Genomic DNA, 19,608 nt, shown 5'->3' on the forward strand with positions numbered 1-19,608 from the left:
TTTCAAGGACCCTCAGAGGGATGAAACCCTCCTGTGTGCCCAGGAGTTCCTGGTCTTCTCCCAGTAACCTACCTCTCGGGAACCTCAGCTCATTGCATGGCTAAGCCTCACCAGCAGCCACCACCATCAGGATGGATGTCTTATCTTCCCCTGCACTTCTTTCCCTTGTGCTACTCCCCCATCTTCCAGATTCCATCATTACGGCATTAAGACTGGCAGCTTCTCGCATCGCCACCATCTTTATAGGAGAAGGGTTTGCACAGCTGGATGAAATGACCTTGTTTATAGCTGATGGAGGCTATTTCAATATTCTCAATAGGAGCAGCATATACTCAGACATCACTTTGTGCCTTACCCCATAGGTTGGTCTGTAGGAGGGAAATCCTCATGGAGCATGGATGTTTATGTCCATTTTGCAGCCAGTGGTACTTCTCAGTAGCGCTGCTTGACTTTTAATCAGACCATAGAACAGAGGTAGTCAAACGGTGGGGAGTGCCCCCCTGGGGGGGCACAGGCTCATTCCAGGGACAAGGAAGGGGTGCACAAGACTCCAGCCAGAAATAAAAATAAATGAATTAATGTACATTTAAAAGAAATAATAAGGGGGAAAGAAAAAGCGAGGCAGGGGGAGCCCTTGACAGAGGCAGCTCCCTCATAATGGGTGAGGGGACATCGACCCAGTGGACACCTCACTCATTATGGAGGAGCCAAGGAACCAGCCCAGTTTAAACACTGATCGCTCCCTAGGTTTCTTTTTCCAGCTGAGGGAGCGCTCCTGTGTTGGCTGAACTGTCAAAGGGAAACAGTGTTTCCCTTTGACAGTTCAGTTCCCCAGCCACACATGCTCAATGAGCCATGCAAGGCTGGCAGGTTTTGCTTCACCAGCCTTGCATAGCTCATTGGAAATGCTGACTTGGTTAAAGGCATATCTGAATGTATGAGGTGGAGCTCCTGCTCCTCCTCGCACATACAGACAGATCAGGCTGGTTCAGGGCATTTCAGCACCCACACTCAGGCCCCTGCATGCATATGCAGGAACCAGGATGCTCATACTTCACGATTCCTGTTCATGATGCAGGAGTAGAAGTGCTGTGGAGGAACCTTGAGAAACGGGGCAGAAGGTATGTTTATGTTCATTTATATTTATTATTTAAATAAGTGTATGGATGCATGTATAGCTGCGTTATGAGTGAGTCTATAATGATGGGTGCTCATGTGAATGATAAAGTGCTAGCTATGTGAATGTGTCATGAAGTAACAAACCCGTAATTCGTAGTGTTTTCTCAACTATAGATCTGGAGACAGTAGAAGAATTCTTCCTACAACTGTAACCCTCTGTTGTTCTAACAGATAATCAAAGGGGTCCAGTAGTCGGAAGACAGGACACCACTCTGCTGAACACCAGCTGTAGAAAAAGTGGAACAGTTAGCAACTACCAGTATGGGTAAGTTCTCCTTGCCCAGAATTTGGACATGAGCCCACCTGCACACTTGTTTCCAGAGGCGTTAGGAAATGGTAATGATATTAGAAGTGATGTCCCAAGAAGCTCCCCAGGAACCTACAAAATATGTATAAGAGGACCCAGCATTAATTCAAAGAGCAATATTAAATAACCCAGTACTAAATCAAATAATCTGGTTTGATTTTACCGTAATCCAAGAACATGGGTTGAGACAGTTCAAAGAATGCATAGTCTTGAAAGTCCAAATGGAGTCCGGAGCAAAGAAGTCCAAAAATAAAACCTATCCTGCCGGCACGAAGACGCCTAAGCAGCGGACAGTTAAGCGTCTCTAGTTCCAGGCTGCTATTAGCAGAACCTAACCCGCCGGCATGCGGACACCTAAAAAATCAAACAGGTAAGCGTCTGAAGTCTGGGACTGAAGATGAAAGGAGCAGGAAGATGCACACTGTAAGCCAATGCAAGGAACTCCACGGATACCAAATAACTTGACACAAGCGGAACACCAACAATCCAAAACAGTAGGCAAGGCAGGTCGAAACAATTCCGAGACGCCAACGAAGATGCAGGTAAGAGGGCAATCCAATACCAATCGAGTGAGGAATCCAAGGTCAATGCACACGAAAACGACGATACAAAAGGCAAAGAAGGAAGATCCAGTAGCAATCCAGCAACATGCAAGGGTCAGTGAACCAATATAGTAAAAGGACATGAAACAAAGCAAAAACAGCTTAATCAAAAGCACCGCAGCATTTGTGTGTGCTGGTTTTACTTCCGGCCGTGCACGTCATCTTGCTACGTGGAATCATGTGACGCGGAACTCTTCCAACGCGTCCATAGCAACCAGTCCAACGTGGCTGTAAACGGCGCCATGGCAACTACCAGCTCCAAAAAAACGGAGCATTGAAACTATGACTGCTCGTACTCCTTGCAAGAGACACAGGACGCCGAGCAAGCAACCTTGGCCCCCTTTGACGGCTAGCCGGGAGGGCATTCCTGACAGAATGTGTGTGTGTTTTTGTTGGTCCATGGAGCTGATTTTGGCAAATGGGGGGGTAGGGTTGTTCAACAAAGGTATTTTAAAAATGCCTTTGTTGCACAATCGCCCTGCCCACCTGTCAAAATCAGCTATCCTTCTGAGTCGTTGTGGAGCCCAGAGGACAGGGATGGTTTTATTTTACTGGACATCTATCATAGATGCCCAGTAAAAAAATACCATGTTTTCCTCCTGGACCCCCCAGTGCCTTGCATACACACAAACACGTTGATTGTGTGAATGTGATACGCACTGTGGGGCCCAGGTAACAGGGATGCTATCTTTTTAATGGACATCTATCATATATGTCCAGTAAGAAAATACCATGTCTGCCCTTTGGGCCCCCCAGCGCCAATTGCAAACTGTTTGTCTTTGTACCCTATTTTTTTTAAAGTATGCTCTAAAATGCAGCATTTTAAACCCACTATTTCAAAAAGATTCCTGGGGGGAGATCCCCGGAAGACCCCATTGATTGGTTTGGGTTTCCTCACTACGGCCAGTTGCTATGGTGTATCAGGGAGAAATATTTATGTCCTTCCACTTAAAAAATTCACCAGTCGCCACTTGCCCTAGGACTGTGCTGGGAGTGGGTTGAGGGAACCCAGAGACTGTGGTGGGAGCCATCGAGAAATTGGTGGGATCAGGGTGGGAAGAGACCAGGGTCTGTGGTGGGGAGAGCCCAGGCACTGGGCTAGGAGTGGGATTAGGGTGCCCCGACACTGTGATGTGAGCAGGTGGGTGAGCCCATGGACTATACCGCTAGTAGGGTGCGGTGACGGGGGATTACTGTCCATTTGGTATTTTTTGGGGGGGCCCGCCTGCCCACATTTTGCTCATGGGGGACCCAGGCCAAAAGGTGTGAAGACCACTGCCTTGGGAACACTTTTAAGTAGGGCTGCAAAACCTTTCATGGAACAGGACTGGCATCTTAGTAAATAATTAATACTTTTTACAGTGCTGACACTTCTCAGCATTGCCACTATATTTTCAACACAGCAGTACAAACACTTCTCAGTAATATTTCTATACCTTGAATTGCACAGTGTCCGGAACATCTAAGGAGGGCTGCTCTATTTAATAGGGCAGGGCCAGAACTTCTTGGGCCATCTGCTACTGTGATAATAGGACAGTACAGCCACGTCTAAGGAGGGCTGCTATCATTTAATGGGGAAGCACCAGCACACCCTAATGCGAACAGAGACCCTTCTGTCACCCTCTGTCCATTGTGCATGTTTATAAATGTGGCGAAAGAAGAGTCTGACACACAGCAGTCTCTCCCCCCCCTCTCTCTCTCTCGCCCTCGCTCTCCCGCACTCTCCCCCCCCCTCCTTCCTTTCCCTCTGCTCCTACACACAGACATCCAATAGCAGATCGTCTTCAAAGGAATTTAGAACTCATTGTCCCTTCACAAGCCCCTCAATTCTCTGCCTGGGTCTCTGCTTACTCAGCGTTTCCCATCCCTCTTCACTGTAGAAAACAGGAGGCTACTGATGGGTAGATTCATCTGAAAAGGTCCAGAATACATTGGATGTTTCATTTCCCCCTGAGAAGGTGCTGTGACACTGACGTGTCCATCGTGAAGCCTGGATACCTAGCAATGCCTTCTCTTTTATGTGGGGAGGGCACTGGTAGCAGGCAGGCACCTTGTACCCCGATCTCTCTCCAGAAGCCCATCTCTCTTCTCTTTTATGTACAGAGGGCACTGGTACCAGGCAGGCACCTAGTGCCCCTATCTCTCCCCAAAAGCCCATCTCTCTTCTCTTTCATGTGCAGAGGGCACTGGTAGCGTAGCAGGCAGGCACCTTGTACCCCTATCTCTCTCCTATTTATCTTCTCTTTTATGTGCAATGGGCACTGGTAGCAGGCAGGCACCTGGTACCCCTATCTTTCTCCAGAAGCCCATCTCTCTTCTCTTTTATGTGCTGACGGCACTGGTTGCAGGCAAGCAGGCACCTTGTACCCCTATCTCTCTTCAGAAGCCCATCTCTCTTCTCTTTTATGTGCAGGGGGCACTGGTAGCAGGCAGGCAGGCACCTGGTACCCCTATCTCTCTCCAGAGGCCCATCTCTCTTCTCTTTCATGTGCAGAGGGCACTGGTAGCAGCAGTCAGGCACCTTGTGCCCCTATCTCTCCCCAGAAGCCCATCTCTCTTCTCTTTCATGTGCAGAGGGCACTGGTAGCGTAGCAGGCACCTTATACCTGCTACGTGTGGTTGGTAGCGGGCAGGCACCTTGTACCCCATCTCTCTCCAAAAGCCTATTTATCTTCTCTTTTATGTCCAAGGGGCACTGGTAGCAGGCAGGCACCTGGTACCCCTATCTCTCTTCAGAAGCCCATCTCTCTTCTCTTTTATGTGCAGGGGGCACTGGTAGCATAGCAGGCAGTCAGGCACCTTGTACCCCTATCTCTCTCCAGAAGCCTATTTATCTTCTCTTTTATGTGCAGGGGGCACTGGTAGCAGGCAGGTAGGCAGGCAGGTAGGCAGGCAGGCAGGCACCTAGTACCCCTATCTCTCCCCAGAAGCCCATCTCTCTTCTCTTTTATGAGGGCACTGGTACCAGGCAGGCAGGCACCCAGTGCCCCTATCTCTCCACAGAAGCCCATTTATCTTCTCTTTTATGTGCAGGGGGCACTGGTAGCAGGCAGACAGGCACCTTGTACCCCTATCTCTCTCCAGAAGCCCATTTACCTTCTCTTTTATGTGCAGGGGGCACTGGTAGCAGGCAGGCACCTTGTACCCCTATCTCTCTCCAGAAGCCCATTTAACTTCTCTTGTATGTACAGAGGGCACTGGTACGGGCAGGCAGGCACCTAGTACCCCTACCTCTCCCCAGAAGCCCATCTCCCTTCTCTTTTATGTACAGAGGGCACTGGTACCAGGCAGGAAGGCACCTAGTCCCTCTATCTGTCCCCAGAAGCCCATCTCTCTTCTCTTTTATGAGGGCACTGGTACCAGGCAGGCAGGCACCTTGTACCCCTATCTCTCCCCAGAAGCCCATTTATCTTCTCTTTTATGTGCAGGGGGCACTGGTAGCAGGCAGACAGGCACCTTGTACCCCTATCTCTCGCCAGAAGCACATTTATCTTCTCTTTTATGTGCAGGGGGCACTGGTAGCAGGCAGGCAGGCACCCTGTACCCCTATCTCTCTCCAGAAACCCATTTATCTTCTCTTTTATGTGCAGGGGGCACTGGTAGCAGGCAGGCACCTGGTACCCCTATCTTTCTCCAGAAGCACATCCCTCTTCTCTTTTATGTACAGAGGGCACTGGTACCAGGCAGGCAGGCACCTAGTGCCCCTATCTCTCCCCAGAAGCCCATCTCTCTTCTCTTTTATGTGCAAGGGGCACTGGTAGCAGGCACGCACCTGGTACCCCTATCTTTCTCCAGAAGCCCATCTCACTTCTCTTTTATGTGCTGACGGCACTGGTAGCATGCAGGCAGGCACCTTGTAACCCTATCTCTCCCCAGAAGCCCATCTCTCTTCTCTTTTATGTGCAGGGGGCACTGGTAGCAGGCAGGCAGGCACCTGGTACCCCCATCCCTCTCCAGATGCCCATCTCTCTTCTCTATTATGTGCAGAGGGCACTGGTAGCGTAGAAGGCAGGCAGGCACCCTGTACCCCTATCTCTCTCCAGAAGCCCATTTATCTTCTCTTTTATGTGCAGGAGTCCCTGGTAGCAGGCAGGCATCTTGTACCCCTATCTCTCTCCAGAAGACGATCTCTCTTCTCTTTTATGTGCAGGGGGCACTGGTAGCAGGCAAGCAGGCACCTTGTACCCCTATCTCTCTTCAGAAGCCCATCTCTCTTCTCTTTTATGTGCAGGGGGCACTGGTAGCATAGCAGGCAGTCAGGCACCTTGTACCCCTATCTCTCTCCAGAAGCCTATTTATCTTCTCTTTTATGTGCAGGGGCACTGGTAGCAGGCAGGCAGGCAGGCACCTAGTACCCCTATCTCTCCCCAGAAGCCCATCTCTCTTCTCTTTTATGAGGGCACTGGTACCAGGCAGGCAGGCACCTAGTGCCCCTATCTCTCCCCAGAAGCCCATTTATCTTCTCTTTTATGTGCAGGGGGCACTGGTAGCAGGCAGACAGGCACCTTGTACCCCTATCTCTCTCCAGAAGCCCATTTATCTTCTCTTTTATGTGCAGGGGGCACTGGTAGCAGGCAGGCACCTTGTACCCCTATCTCTCTCTAGAAGCCCATTTAACTTCTCTTGTATGTACAGAGGGCACTGGTACGGGCAGGCAGGCACCTAGTACCCCTATCTCCCCCCAGAAGCCCATCTCCCTTCTCTTTTATGTACAGAGGGCACTGGTACCAGGCAGGAAGGCACCTAGTGCCTCTATCTCTCCCCAGAAGCCCATCTCTCTTCTCTATATGAGGGCACTGGTACCAGGCAGGCAGGCACCTTGTACCCCTATCTCTCCCCAGAAGCCCATTTATCTTCTCTTTTATGTGCAGGGGGCACTGGTAGCAGGCAGACAGGCACCTTGTACCCCTATCTCTCGCCAGAAGCACATTTATCTTCTCTTTTATGTGCAGGGGGCACTGGTAGCAGGCAGGCAGGCACCCTGTACCCCTATCTCTCTCCAGAAACCCATTTATCTTCTCTTTTATGTGCAGGGGGCACTGGTAGCAGGCAGGCACCTGGTACCCCTATCTTTCTCCAGAAGCACATCCCTCTTCTCTTTTATGTACAGAGGGCACTGGTACCAGGCAGGCAGGCACCTAGTGCCCCTATCTCTCCCCAGAAGCCCATCTCTCTTCTCTTTTATGTGCAGGGGGCACTGGTAGCAGGCACGCACCTGGTACCCCTATCTTTCTCCAGAAGCCCATCTCACTTCTCTTTTATGTGCTGACGGCACTGGTAGCAGGCAAGCAGGCACCTTGTACCCCTATCTCTCTTCAGAAGCCCATCTCTCTTCTCTGTTATGTGCTGACGGCACTGGTAGCAGGCAAGCAGGCACCTTGTACCCCTATCTCTCTTCAGAAGCCCATCTCTCTTCTCTTTTATGTGCAGGGGGCACTGGTAGCAGGCAAGCAGGCACCTTGTACCCCTATCTCTCTTCAGAAGCCCATCTCTCTTCTCTTTTATGTGCGGGGGGCACTGGTAGCAGGCAGGCAGGCAGGCACCTGGTACCCCTATCTCTCTTCAGAAGCCTATTTATCTTCTCTTTTATGTGCAGGGGGCACTGGTAGCAGGCAGGCAGGCAGGCAGGCACCTAGTACCCCTATCTCTCCCCAGAAGCACATCTCTCTTCTCTTTTATGAGGGCACTGGTACCAGGCAGGCAGGCACCTAGTGCCCCTATCTCTCCCCAGAAGCCCATTTATCTTCTCTTTTATGTGCAGGGGGCACTGGTAGCAGGCAGACAGGCACCTTGTACCCCTATCTCTCTCCAGAAGCCCATTTATCTTCTCTTTTATGTGCAGGGGGCACTGGTAGCAGGCAGGCACCTTGTACCCCTATCTCTCTCCAGAAGCCCATTTAACTTCTCTTGTATGTACTGAGGGCACTGGTACCGGGCAGGCAGGCACCTAGTACCCCTATCTCTCCCCAGAAGCCCATCTCCCTTCTCTTTTATGTACAGAGGGCACTGGTACCAGGCAGGCAGGCACCTTGTACCCCTATCTCTCCCCAGAAGCCCATTTATCTTCTCATTTATGTGCAGGGGGCACTGGTAGCAGGCAGACAGGCACCTTGTACCCCTATCTCTCGCCAGAAGCACATTTATCTTCTCTTGTATGTGCAGGGGGCACTGGTAGCAGGCAGGCAGGCACCCTGTACCCCTATCTCTCTCCAGAAACCCATTTATCTTCTCTTTTATGTGCAGGGGGCACTGGTAGCAGGCAGGCACCTGGTACCCCTATCTTCCTCCAGAAGCACATCCCTCTTCTCTTTTATGTACAGAGGGCACTGGTACCAGGCTGGCAGGCACCTAGTGCCCCTATCTCTCCCCAGAAGCCCATCTCTCTTCTCTTTTATGTGCAGGGGGCACTGGTAGCAGGCAGGCACCTGGTACCCCTATCTTTCTCCAGAAGCCCATCTCACTTCTCTTTTATGTGCTGACGGCACTGGTAGCAGGCAGGCAGGCACCTTGTAGCCCTATCTCTCTCCAGAAGCCCATCTCTCTTCTCTTTTATGTGCAGGGGGCACTGGTAGCAGGCAGGCAGGCAGGCACCTGGTACCCCCATCCCTCTCCAGATGCCCATCTCTCTTCTCTTTTATGTGCAGAGGGCACTGGTAGCGTAGCAGGCAGTCAGGCACCTTGTACCTCTATCTCTCTCCAGAAGCCTATTTATCTTCTCTTTTATGTGCAGGGGGCACTGGTAGAAGGCAGGCAGGCACCTTGTACCCCTATCTCTCTCCAGAAGCCCATCCCTCTTCTCTTTTATGTGCAAGGGGCACTGGTAGCAGGCAGGCAGGCACCTGGTACCCCATCCCTCTCCAGATACCCATCTCTCTTCTCTTTTATGTGCAGAGGGCACTGGTAGCGTAGCAGGCAGGCAGGCACCCTGTACCCCTATCTCTCTCCAGAAGCCCATTTATCTTCTCTTTTATGTGCAGGGGGCCCTGGTAGCAGGCAGGCACCTTGTACCCCTATCTTTCTCCAGAAGCCCATTTATCTTCTCTTTTATGTGCAGGGGGCACTGGTAGCAGGCAGGTACCTGGTACCCCTATCTCTCTCCAGAAGCACATCCCTCTTCTCTTTCATGTGCAGAGGGCACTGGTAGCAGGCATGCAGGCACCTTGTACCCCGATCTCTCCACAGAAGCTCATCTCTCTTCTCTTTTATGTACAGAGGGCACTGGTACCAGGCAGGCAGGCACCTAGTGCCCCTATCTCTCCCCAGAAGTCCATCTCTCTTCTCTTTCATGTGCAGAGGGCACTGGTAGCATAGCAGGCAGGCGGGCAGGCACCTTGTACCCCTATCTCTCTCCAAAAGCCTATTTATCTTCTATTTTATGTCCAAGGGGCACTGGTAGCAGGCAGGCACCTGGTACCCCTATCTTTCTCCAGAAGCCCATCTCTCTTCTCTTTTATGTACAGAGGGCACTGGTACCAGGCAGGCAGGCACCTAGTGCCTCTATCTCTCCCCAGAAGCCCATCTCTCTTCTCTTTTATGAGGGCACTGGTACCAGGCAGGCAGGCACCTTGTACCCCTATCTCTCCCCAGAAGCCCATTTATCTTCTCTTTTATGTGCAGGTGGCACTGGTAGCAGGCAGAAAGGCACCTTGTACCCCTATCTCTCGCCAGAAGCACATTTATCTTCTCTTTTATGTGCAGGGGGCACTGGTAGCAGGCAGGCAGGCACCCTGTACCCCTATCTCTCTCCAGAAACCCATTTATCTTCTCTTTTATGTGCAGGGGGCACTGGTAGCAGGTAGGCACCTGGTACCCCTATCTTTCTCCAGAAGCCCATCTCACTTCTCTTGTATGTGCTGACGGCACTGGTAGCAGGCAGGCAGGCACCTTGTAGCCCTATCTCTCTCCAGAAGCCCATCTCTCTTCTCTTTTATGTGCAGGGGTCACTGGTAGCAGGCAGGCAGGCAGGCAGGCACCTGCTACCCCCATCCCTCCCCAGATGCCCATCTCTCTTCTCTTTTATGTGCAGAGGGCACTGGTAGCGTAGCAGGCAGTCAGGCACCTTGTACCTATATCTCTCTCCAGAAGCCTATTTATCTTCTCTTTTATGTGCAGGGGGCACTGGTAGAAGGCAGGCAGGCACCTTGTACCCCTATCTCTCTCCAGAAGCCCATCCCTCTTCTCTTTTATGTGCAGGGGGCACTGGTAGCAGGCAGGCAGGCACCTGGTACCCCATCCCTCTCCAGATACCCATCTCTCTTCTCTTTTATGTGCAGAGGGCACTGGTAGCGTAGCAGGCAGGCAGGCACCTTGTACCCCTATCTCTCCCCAGAAGTCCATCTCTCTTCTCTTTCATGTGCAGAGGGCACTGGTAGCATAGCAGGCAGGCGGGCAGGCACCTTGTACCCCTATCTCTCTCCAAAAGCCTATTTATCTTCTCTTTTATGTCCAAGGGGCACTGGTAGCAGGCAGGAACCTGGTACCCCTATCTTTCTCCAGAAGCCCATCTCTCTTCTCTTTTGTGTGCTGACGGCACTGGTAGCAGGCAAGCAGGCACCTTGTACCTCTATCTCTCTTCAGAAGCCCATCTCTCTTCTCTTTTATGTGCAGGGGGCACTGGTAGCAGGCAGGCAGGCACCTAGTACTCCTATCTCTCCCCAGAAGCCCATCTCCCTTCTCTTTTATGTACAGAGGGCACTGGTACCAGGCAGGCAGGCACCTAGTGCCTCTATCTCTCCCCAGAAGCCCATCTCTCTTCTCTTTTATGAGGGCACTGGTACCAGGCAGGCAGGCACCTAGTGCCCCTATCTCTCCCCAGAAGCCCATTTATCTTCTCTTTTATGTGCAGGGGGCACTGGTAGCAGGCAGACAGGCACCCTGTACCCCTATCTCTCTCCAGAAGCCCATTTATCTTTTCTTTTATGTGCAGGGGGCACTGGTAGCAGGCAGGCACCTTGTACCCCTATCTCTCTCCAGAAGCCCATCTCTCATCTCTTTTATGAGGGCACTGGTACCAGGCGGGCAGGCACCTTGTACCCCTATCTCTCTCCAGAAACCCATTTATCTTCTCTTTTATGTGCAGGGGGCACTGGTAGCAGGCAGGCACCTGGTGCCCATATCTTTCTCCAGAAGCACATCCCTCTTCTCTTTTATGTACAGAGGACACTGGTACCAGGCAGGCAGGCAGGCACCTAGTGCCCCTATCTTTCTCCAGAAGCCCATCTCACTTCTCTTTTATGTGCTGACGGCACTGGTAGCAGGCAGGCAGGCACCTTGTAGCCCTATCTCTCTCCAGAAGCAAATCTCTCTTCTCTTTTATGTGCAGGGGGCACTGGTAGCAGGCAGGCAGGCAGGCAGGCAGGCACCTGGTACCCCCATCCCTCTCCAGATGCCCATCTCTCTTCTCTTTTATGTGCAGAGGGCACTGGTAGCGTAGCAGGCAGTCAGGCACCTTATACCTCTATCTCTCTCCAGAAGCCTATTTATCTTCTCTTTTATGTGCAGAGGGCACTGGTAGAAGGCAGGCAGGCACCTTGTACCCCTATCTCTCTCCAGAAGCCCATCCCTCTTCTCTTTTATGTGCTGACGGCACTGGTAGCAGGCAGGCAGGCACCTTGTAGCCCTATCTCTCTCCAGAAGCCCATCTCTCTTCTCTTTTATGTGCAGGGGGCACTGGTAGCAGGCAGGCACCTGGTACCCCATCCCTCTCCAGATACCCATCTCTCTTCTCTTTTATGTGCAGAGGGCACTGGTAGCGTAGCAGGCAGGCAGGCACCCTGTACCCCTATCTCTCTCCAGAAGCCCATTTATCTCCTCTTTTATGTGCAGGCGGCCCTGGTAACAGGCAGGCACCTTGTACCCCTATCTCTCTCCAGAAGCCCATCCCTCTTCTCTTGTATGTGCAGGGGGCACTGGTAGCAGGCAGGCAGGCACCTGGTACCCCATCCCTCTCCAGATACCCATCTCTCTTCTCTTTTATGTGCAGAGGGCACTGGTAGCGTAGCAGGCAGGCAGGCACCCTGTACCCCTATCTCTCTCCAGAAGCCCATCTCACTTCTCTTTTATGTGCTGATGGCACTGGTAGCAGGCAGGCAGGCACCTTGTAGCCCTATATCTCTCCAGAAGCCCATCTCTCTTCTCTTTTATGTGCAGGGGGCACTGGTAGCAGGCAGGCAGGCAGGCACCTTGTACCCCTATCTCTCTCTCTCCAGAAGCCTATTTATCTTCTCTTTTATGTGCAGAGGGCACTGGTAGCAGGCAGGCAGGCACCTAGTACCCCTATCTCTCCCCAGAAGCCCATCTCCCTTCTCTTTTATGTACAGAGGGCACTGGTACCAGGCAGGCAGGCACCTAGTGCCTATATCTGTCCCCAGAAGCCCATCTCTCTTCTCATTTATGAGGGCACTGGTACCAGGCAGGCAGGCAGGCACCTAGTGCCTCTATCTCTCTCCAGAAGCCCATCCCTCTTCTCTTTTATGTGCAGGGGGCACTGGTAGCAGGCAGGCAGGCACCCTGTACCCCTATCTCTCTCCAGATGCCCATCGCTCTTCTCTTTTATGTGCAGATGGCACTGGTAGCGTAGCAGGCAGTCAGGCACCTTGTACCCCTATCTCTCTCCAGAAGCCTATTTATCTTCTCTTTTATGTGCAGGGGGCACTGGTAGCAGGCAGGCAGGCACCTAGTACCCCTATCTCTCCCCAGAAGCCCATCTCCCTTCTCTTTTATGTACAGAGGGCACAGGTACCAGGCAGGCACCTAGTGCCTATATCTCTCCCCAGAAGCCCATCTCTCTTCTCTTTTATGAGGGCACTGGTACCAGGCAGGCAGGCACCTAGTGCCTCTATCTCTCTCCAGATGCCCATCTCTCTTCTCTTTTATGTGCAGAGGGCACTGGTAGCGTAGCAGGCAGTCAGGCACCTTGTACCCCTATCTCTCTCCAGAAGCCTATTTATCTTCTCTTTTATGTGCAGGGGGCACTGGTAGCAGGCAGGCACCTTGTACCCCTATCTCTCTCCAGAAGCCCATTTATCTTCTCTTTTATGTGCAGGGGGCACTGGTAGCAGGCAGGCACCTTGTACCCCTATCTCTCTCCAGAAGCCCATTTATCTTCTCTTTTATGTACAGAGGGCACTGGTACCAGGCAAGCAGGCACCTAGTACCCCTATCTCTCCCCAGAAGCCCATCTCCCTTCTCTTTTATGTACAGAGGGCACTGGTACCAGGCAGGCAGGCACCTAGTGCCTCTATCTCTCCCCAGAAGCCCATCTCTCTTCTCTTTTATGAGGGCACTGGTACCAGGCAGGCAGGCACCTTATACCCCTATCTCTCCCCAGAAGCCCATTTATCTTCCCTTTTATGTGCAGGGGGCACTGGTAGCAGGCAGACAGGCACCTTGTCCCCCTATCTCTCTCCAGAAGCCCATTTATCTTCTCTTTTTTGTGCGCGGGGCACTGGTAGCAGGCAGACAGGCAGGCACCCTGTACCCCTATCTCTCTCCAGAAACCCATTTATCTTCTCTTTTATGTGCTTGGGGCACTGGTAGCAGGCAGGCACCTGGTACCCCTATCTTTCTCCAGAAGCACATCCCTCTTCTCTTTTATGTACAGAGGGCACTGGTACCAGGCAGACAGGCACCTAGTGCTCCTATCTCTCCCCAGAAGCCCATCTCTCTTCTCTTTTATGTGCAGGGGGCACTGGTAGCAGGCAGGCACCTGGTACCCCTATCTTTCTCCAGAAGCCCATCTCACTTCTCTTTTATGTGCTGACGGCACTGGTAGCAGGCAGGCAGGCACCTTGTAGCCCTATCTCTCTCCAGAAGCCCATCTCTCTTCTCTTTTATGTGCAAGGGGTACTGGTAGCAGGCAGGCAGGCAGGCAGGCACCTGGTACCCCCATCCCTCTCCAGAAGCCCATTTATCTTCTCTTTTATGTGCAGAGGGCACTGGTAGCGTAGCAGGCAGGCAGGCACCCTGTACCCCTATCTCTCTCCAGAAGCCCATTTATCTTCTCTTTTATGTGCAGGGGGCCCTGGTAGCAGGGAGGCACCTTGTACCCCTATCTTTCTCCAGAAGCCCATTTATCTTCTCTTTTATGTGCAGGGGGCACTGGTAGCAGGCAGGAAGGTACCTAGTACCCCTATCTCTCTCCAGAATCCGATGTTTCTTCTCTTTTATGTGCAGGGGGCACTGGTAGCAGGCAGGAAGGTACCTAGTACCCCTATCTCTCTCCAGAATCCGATGTTTCTTCTCTTTTATGTGCAGGGGGCACTGGTAGCAGGCAGGCACCTGGAACCCCTATCTTTCTCCAAAAGCCCATCTCTCTTCTATGTGCTGACGGCACTGGTAGCTGGCAGGCAGGCACCTTGTAGCCCTATCTCTCTCCAGAAGCCCATCTCTCTTCTCTTTTATGTGCAGGGGACACTGGTAGCCGGCAGGCAGGCCCCTGGTACCCCCATCCCTCTCCAGATGCCCATCTCTCTTCTCTTTTATGAGGGCAGTGGTAGCATAGCAAGCAGGCAGGCACCTTGTACCCCTATCTCTCTCCAGAAGCCCACTTATCTTCTCTTTTATGTGCAGGGGGCACTGGTAGCAGGCAGACAGGCACCTTGTACCCCTATCTCTCTCCAGAAGCCCATTTATCTTCTCTTTTATGTGCAGGGGGCACTGGTAGCAGGCAGGCACATTGTACCCCTATCTTTCTCCAGAAGCCCATTTATCTTCTCTTTTATGTGCAGAGGGCACAGGTAGCGTAGCAGGCAGGCAGGCAGGCACCCTGTACCCCTATCTCTCTCCAGAAGCCCATTTATCTTCTCTTTTATGTGCAGAGGGCACTGGTAGCGTAGCAGGCAGGCAGGCACCCTGTACCCCTATCTCTCTCCAGAAGCCCATTTATCTTCTCTTGTATGTGCAGGGGGCCCTGGTAGCAGGCAGGCACCTTGTACCCCTATCTTTCTCCAGAAGCCCATTTATCTTCTCTTTTATGTCCAGGGGGCACTGGTAGCAGGCAGGAAGGTACCTAGTACCCCTATCTCTCTCCAGAATCCCATGTTTCTTCTCTTTTATGTGCAGGGGCACTGGTAGCAGGCAGGCACCTGGTACCCCTATCTTTCTCCAGACGCCCATCTCTCTTCTATGTGCTGACGGCACTGGTAGCAGGCAGGCAGGCACCTTGTACCCCTATCTCTCTCCAGAAGCCCATCTCTCTTCTCTTTTATGTGCAGGGGACACTGGTAGCAGGCAGGCAGGCAGGCCCCTGGTACCCCATCCCTCTCCAGATGCCCATCTCTCTTCTCTTTTATGAGGGCACTGGTAGCATAGCAGGCAGGCAGGCAGGCACCTTGTACCCCTATCTCTCTCCAGAAGCCCATTTATCTTCTCTTTTATGTGCAGGGGGCACTGGTAGCAGGCAGACAGGCACCTTGTACCCCTATCTCTCTCCAGAAGCCCATTTATCTTCTCTTTTATGTGCAGGGGGCACTGGTAGCAGGCAGACAGGCACCTTGTACCCCTATCTCTCTACAGAAGCCCATTTATCTTCTCTTTTATGTGCAGCGGGCACTGGTAGCAGGCAGGCACCCTGTACCCCTATCTCTCTCCAGAAACCCATTTATCTTCTCTTTTATGTGCAGGGGGCACTGGTAGCAGGCAGGCACCTGGTACCCCTATCTTCTCCAGAAGCACATCCCTCTTCTCTTTTATGTACAGAGGGCACTGGTACCAGGCAGGCAGGCACCTAGTGCCCCTATCTCTCCCCAGGAGCCCATCTCTCTTCTCTTTTATGTGCAGGGGGCACTGGTAGCAGGCAGGCACCTGGTACCCCTATCTTTCTCCAGAAGCCCATCTCACTTCTCTTTTATGTGCTGACGGCACTGGTAGCAGGCAGGCAGGCACCTTGTAGCCCTATCTCTCTCCAGATGCCCATCTCTCTTCTCTTTTATGTGCAGAGGGCACTGGTACCAGGCAGGCACCTGGTACCCCTATCTTTCACCAGAAGCACATCCCTCTTCTCTTTTATGTACAGAGGGCACTGGTACCAAGCAGGCAGGCACCTAGTGCCCCTATCTCTCTCCAGAAGCCTATTTATCTTCTCTTTTATGTGCAGGGGGCACTGGTAGCAGGCAGGCACCTGGTACCCCTATCTTTCTCCAGAAGCCCATTTATCTTCTCTTTTATGTGCAGGGGACACTGGTAGCAGGCAGGCAGGCACCCTGTACCCCTATCCCTCTCCAGAAGCCCATTTATCTTCTCTTTTATGTGCAGGGGGCACTGGTAGCAGGCAGGCAGGCGGGCACCTTGTACCCCTATCTCTCTCCAGAAGCCCATTTATCTTCTCTTTTATGGGCAGGGAGCACTGGTAGCAGGCAGGCACCTGGTACCCCTATCTTTCTCCAGAAGCCCATCCCTCTTCTCCTTTATGTACAGAGGGCACTGGTAGGAGGCAGGCAGGCGCCTAGTGCCCCTATCTCTTACCAGAAGCCCATCTCTCTTCTCTTTCATGTACAGAGGGCACTGGTACCAGGCAGGCAGGCAGGCACCTAGTGCCCCTATCTCTCCCTAGAAGCCCATCTCTCTTCTCTTTTTTGTGCAGAGGGCACTGGTAGCAGGCAGGCAGGCACCCTGTACCCCTATCTCTCTCCAGAAGCCTATTTATCTTCTCTTTTATGTGCAGGTTCACTGGTAGCAGGCAGGCAGGCACCTTGTACCCCTATCTCTCTCCAGAAGCCCATCTCTCTTCTCTTTTATGTGCAGAGGGCACTGGTAGCGTAGCTGGCAGGCACCCTGTACCCCTATCTCTCTCCAGAAGCCCGTTTATCTTCTCTTTTATGTGCAGAGGGCACTGGTAGCGTAGCAGGCAGGCACCCTGTACCCCTATCTCTCTCCAGAAGCCCGTTTATCTTCTCTTTTATGTGCAGGGGCACTGATAGCAGGCAGGCAGGCACCTTGTACCCCTATCTTTCTCCAAAAGCCCATTTATCTTCTCTTTTATGTGCAGGGGGCACTGGTAGCAGGCAGGCACCTGGTACCCCTATCTCTCTCCAGAAGCACATCCCTCTTCTCTTTTATGTACAGAGGGCACTGGTACCAGGCAGGCAGGCACCTAGTGCCCCTATCTCTCCCCAGAAGCCCATCTCTCTTCTCTTTTATGTGCAGGGGGCACTGGTAGCAGGCAGGCACCTGGTACCCCTATCTTTCTCCAGAAGCCCATCTCTCTTCTATTTGCTGACGGCACTGGTAGCAGGCAGGCACCGTGTACCCCTATCTCTCTCCAGAAGCCCATCTCTCTTCTCTTTTATGTGCAGAGGGCACTGGTAGCATAGCAGGCAGTCAGGCACCTTGTACCCCTATCTCTCTCCAGAAGCCTATTTATCTTCTCTTTTATGTGCAGGGGGCACTGGTAGCAGGCAGCAGGCACCTTGTACCCCTATCTCTCCCCAGAAGCCCATCTCTGTTCTCTTTTATGTACAGAGGGCACTGGTCCCAGGCAGGCAGGCAGGCACCTAGTGCCCCTATCTCTCCCCAGAAGCCCATCTATCTTCTCTTTCATGTGCAGAGGGCACTGGTAGTGCAGAAGGCAGGCAGGCAGGCAGGCACCTTGTACCCATATCTCTCTCCAGAAGCCCATTTATCTTCTCTTTTATCTGTAGGGGACACTGGTAGCAGGCAGGCACCCTGTACCCCTATCCCTCTCCAGAAGCCAATTTATCTTCCCGTTTATGTGCAGGGGGCACTGGTAGCAGGCAGGCAAGCACCTTGTATCCCTATCTCTCTCCAGAAGCCCATTTACCTTCTCTTTTATGGGCAGGGGGCACTGGTAGCAGGCACGCACCTGTTACCCCTATCTTTCGCCAGAAGCCCATCCCTCTTCTCTTTTATTTACAGAGGGCACTGGTACCAGGCAGGCAGGCACCTAGTGCCCCTATCTCTCTCCAGAAGCCTATTTATCTTCTCTTTTATGTGCAGGGGGCACTGGTAGCAGGCAGGCACCTGGTACCCCTATCTTTCTCCAGAAGCACATCCCTCTTCTCTTTTATGTACAAAGGGGACTGGTACCAGGCAGGCAGGTACCTAGTACCCCTATCTCTCTCCAGAATCCCATGTATCTTCTCTTTTATGTGCAGGGGGCACTGGTAGCAGGCAGGCACCTGGTACCCCCATCCCTCTCCAGAAGCCCATTTATCTTTTCTTTTATGTGCAGGGGACACTGGTAGCAGGCAGGCAGGCACCCTGTACCCCTATCCCTCTCCAGAAGCCCATTTACCTTCTCTTTTATGTGCAGGGGGCACTGGTAGCAGGCAGGCGGGCACCTTGTACCCCTTTCTCTCTCCAGAAGCCCATTTATCTTCTCTTTTATGGGCAGGGGGCACTGGTAGCAGGCAGGCACCTGGTACCCCTATCTTTCTCCAGAAGCCCATCCCTCTTCTCCTTTATGTACAGAGGGCACTGGTAGGAGGCAGGCAGGCACCTAGTGCCCCTATCTCTTACCAGAAGCCCATCTCTCTTCTCTTTTATGTACATAGGGCACTGGAACCAGGCAGGCAGGCACCTAGTGCCCCTATCTCTCCCTAGAAGCCCATCTCTCTTCTCTTTTTTGTGCAGAGGGCACTGGTAGCAGGCAGGCAGGCACCTTGTACCCCTATCTCTCTCCAGAATCCTATTTATCTTCTCTTTTATGTGCAGGGGCACTGGTAGCAGGCAGGCACCTTGTACCCCTATCTCTCTCCAGAAGCCCATCTCTCTTCTCTTTTATGTGCAGAGGGCACTGGTAGCGTAGCAGGCAGGCAGGCACCCTGTACCCCTATCTCTCTCCAGAAGCCCGTTTATCTTCTCTGTTATGTGCAGGGGGCACTGGTAGCAGGCAGGCACCTGGTACCCCTATCTCTCTCCAGAAGCACATCCCTCTTCTCTTTTATGTACAGAGGGCACTGGTACCAGGCAGGCAGGCACCTAGTGCCCCTATCTCTCCCCAGAAGCCCATCTCTCTTCTCTTTTATGTGCTGACGGCACTGGTAGCAGGCAGGCACCGTGTACCCCTATCTTTCTCCAGAAGCCCATCTCTCTTCTCTTTTATGTGCTGGGGCACTGGTAGCAGGCAGGCCCCTGGTACCCCCAACTCTCTCCAGATGCCCATCTCTCTTCTCTTTTATGTGCAGAGGGCACTGGTAGCATAGCAGGCAGTCAGGCACCTTGTACCCCTATCTCTCTCCAGAAGCCTATTTATCTTCTCTTTTATGTGCAGGGGGCACTGGTAGCAGGCAGCAGGCACCTTGTACCCCTATCTCTCCCCAGAAGCCCATCTCTGTTCTCTTTTATGTACAGAGGGCACTGGTCCCAGGCAGGCAGGCACCTAGTGACCCTATCTCTCCCCAGAAGCCCATCTATCTTCTCTTTCATGTGCAGAGGGCACTGGTGGTGCAGCAGGCAGGCAGGCACCTTGTACCCATATCTCTCTCCAGAAGCCCATTTATCATCTCTTTTATCTGTAGGGGGCACTGGTAGCAGGTAGGCAGGCACCCTGTACCCCTATCC

This window comes from Ambystoma mexicanum, chromosome 4p (assembly GCF_040938575.1).
Source record: "Ambystoma mexicanum isolate Mex_15411 chromosome 4p, UKY_AmexF1_1, whole genome shotgun sequence".
NCBI lineage: Eukaryota > Metazoa > Chordata > Amphibia > Caudata > Ambystomatidae > Ambystoma > Ambystoma mexicanum.